The sequence below is a fragment of the Paramisgurnus dabryanus genome, chromosome 10, assembly GCF_030506205.2.
Source record: "Paramisgurnus dabryanus chromosome 10, PD_genome_1.1, whole genome shotgun sequence".
NCBI classification, from domain to species: domain Eukaryota; kingdom Metazoa; phylum Chordata; class Actinopteri; order Cypriniformes; family Cobitidae; genus Paramisgurnus; species Paramisgurnus dabryanus.
Window position 1 is genome coordinate 39,774,114 of NC_133346.1, and position 3,342 is coordinate 39,777,455.

A 3,342-nucleotide genomic window follows, 5' to 3' on the forward strand; every position below is an offset into this window, starting at 1 on the left:
AATGCACCCCCTAGGACTCATATTGGCAGAGATGCTTTTAAAAGAGTAGGACTATTGCCAGTGCAGGTTAGGGTGGAGCAGCTAAAGTTGAATCATATGTTTAATGTCATAAATGGTTCTGCTCCCAAATATTTACACTCCAGTATAAAAATGGTTCATACACAGCATTACCATAATACTAGGGTCAGTGTCCGTTCTTGTAAAGTGCCCAGAGTCAACAATGCAGCTGGAAGTTCTTTTTTTATACAGGTATCATGCTATGGAACAATTTGCCAATTTCCCTCAAGATGGTAAATACCAGAGGGTCTTTTAAATATCAGGTTAAGGCCCTTTTATGGAATAGAGTAGCTGATCTCTTTTATAACTAGCGTGGAGTTGATTAATTTATGTGATTTATGATTCTTTGATTTTAGGATATTGGTGAATTTGGATGAATTGTGTAAATGTTTATGTCTTTGACCTATAATAGGTCTTGTTTGTTTTTTTGTGTGAAATGTTTTACCACCAAGGACCATGTTGGAAATAAGTGTTTACACTTTAACATGTTATCCTTTGGATTATGTATGTTTGGCAATCTATAAATAAATCAAATCAAATCAAAAATACCCCCATTGCATCCTTCACTTCCAGTTCTGTTGCTGCTGGGAAGTTGTTCAACACAGCATCTGCCAAATATGAAAAGAATGCATGAGACAAGTATTTCTGCTTTATGTTAAATGTGATAGTCATTCTCTTTTTTGTCATATATAAATATTGACAGGCAACAGTAATCATACCGTTCTCATTACTAACAGAAGTGCATTTTTCTCTGCGTGTGTTTAATTACATTTTTGGAACTAGCAAAAGAGGCTTAAAGGCAGGGTATCTGATTTTGATCCAGAATTTTTTTTTTGTTATGCTGGTTGAAAGTCTCCTCAAATATTGATAGCTCTCACTATGTTAAGTTGTCTAAATGTGTATTTTTATATATTTGTGTCACCTGTAAAAGGCGTAGGACCCAAAAACGTTCAACAAATAATTGAACCCTGACCGAATGCAATAATTGGACGTGGGCATGGGCCAGTTACTGGTTTGAAGGTATACCGAGATTTTCAGAGTCAAGGTTTTAAAAAAAACACAAAATTTTCTGTGATACCGTTTTCAATGTATGAACTGTGTTTACACAAAGTTAATTAAATCATGTAATTGAATTCATGTTTACATTTACAATGAAAGAATATTATCATTTAAAGGCTTTATTTTTACCTGGCATAAACGTTGTTTGTTGCTTAAAAATTAAATTTATTGTGTCCAGTTGAAAAGTTGATGTTTTAATATGCAGACATTTGAAAATAACACATTTTAGTGTCACAATGGCAATACCACAACACCGTGGTATTTTTGCTTACGGTTATCATACTGCCAGAATCTCATTCCGGCCCATAATTGGACGCATAAAATTTTTGCCCCTCTTCTGTGAACGTGTTTTGCATGCCACTTCACAACCTGTTCATGCTCTGTAAAAATAGGGAGAATCAAATAAACCTTCCTGCTGAATTGACACAGGAGCTACAAAACGAAAGACATTTTGAAACAACAAAAAAACATCTGGATGAGCAAAGAGCAAAAACCCAAATTAACATTGGTAAGTTCACTGCTTTTCTGCAAGATGGAAACAGCTACAGGTCTGAAAGGGTCATTGCAGTGTTTCTTTTGGAAAGGTAGGTATGCAGTGTGATTCTATTTTGATGGATTCAGATTGTATTTTAATGAAACGTGTTGCTTATGTAGTTTGTGTTCCTTTACGAATTAGTGTAATGATATTTATCTTTTCAAATTTCTAAACGTGCTGTATTTATTTCGGATTAAAAACAGTTGTTTATGTTGGTTATTTTGGTAATGTTATTCACTTTGTCAGTCTTACTGGTTAATGAGATAGGAGTGTGCTTCTGATTTTTCAAAATCAAATACCCTGCCCTTTAAGATGCCAAGCATAAAATATTCACAATACAATCTTATTGACATAAAACCTGTCAAATGTCTAAAAATAAAACATCTAAACAATATTGTATGGATGAGTAAACTGTTGTATCGGCAAAGAGTAATTTAATCTGGGGCTTTTAATATTTAGAAAATATTAAGGCAGTACCGGACTGTCGTCAATTACTCCTCACATAACCTAATGTCATATTAAAAGTACTATTTTGTGAAACATCATTCAGCCTAAAACTACATACAAACACACTTACCTTTAATAACTGAGAAGTGATGTTTTTTCAAATGCTTGCTTCTGCAGTGGACCACCACCATTCATGTTGAACTTTGAAATTAATGAATTTTAGTGAACTCTAAAATAGAAAAGACAATGTCGTTAACAGTTGCAGACTGAAATATTTTCTGATTTTTTGTGACCACATGAAAGACTGTGTTGACACCACAATGTCTGATTAATATTGCATGTTTAGAGAATTTACCTGTCCAGCATTCTTCCGGCACGGTCTCTCAAGTTTCTCCCTCCAGTTTCGCACAGCTTTGACACCTGAATAGCACATGCCTATGTCAGTAATTGTACAGTATTGTATGCTTCAGTGTACAAGTGCTTACCAACCTTAAAGGTTAATGCCCACTGACCTGCAAGTTTTCCCTCACTAACACAATAAAACTCTTTTTTTCCAACAGACTGAAGGCCTGTAAGTTAAATCCATATGGAAAAATAGCTTTCCCCCACAATCTATCTCTGCATGCATAATTGTAAAGCACAACACTGCCTACATTACTGTAAGCAACACAGTAATAACTTAGCTTAGTTACTGCTGTTACTAAAAAGCAGCCTACTAATCACTCATGTTGATCTTCAGTGTAACGTTACATAGACTCATTTACCTCCACTATTTTATTACATTGCAGGTTGTACTGTTTAGGTTTTATAAAACATGGGTTTACTACGTTATACTGTTAAGTTACCCGCAAGAATGTCGCGATTCCAACAACAAATAAAGTAAATCAATTTTAAACACATGTAAAATAAAATAATAAAAACACTTACAAGACCAAACGAGTGTGGTAGATTGCTTTCCTCCTGGCTGCTCGCTGATGTTGTTGCTTTTCAAACAGCGGAAATCTTTCTCGTGAGATTTGGCCCCGTGTTTGTGTACTGCTGCCATCTAGCGGTTCGGAGTTGTAACTGGATTTTGTTTATCTTTGAAATACGGTCAAATAATGAATGTTATGCGTGACAGCAGATATTCAGATAAGATAAATAAAACCAAACATCTTAATTTCACTGGTGTCTTTGCATGCCTGATGAAATATCATAAATCTTGCAAGTTATTTTGGCAAAAACAAAATTTTATTAAATTCAAG

The 3,342-nt window shown here is 34.6% G+C and overlaps 1 long non-coding RNA gene across 1 annotated transcript; it reads right to left on the reverse strand.

Annotated features, from left to right (window-relative positions):
• Positions 1 to 605: 605 nt before the first annotated feature.
• Positions 606 to 3,342, reverse strand: LOC135718396 (uncharacterized). Its single transcript, XR_010520752.2, has 4 exons — positions 3,026 to 3,342; positions 2,454 to 2,518; positions 2,229 to 2,327; positions 606 to 665 (listed from the first exon to the last, which is right to left on the reverse strand). It is a non-coding gene; the product is annotated as an uncharacterized lncRNA (long non-coding RNA).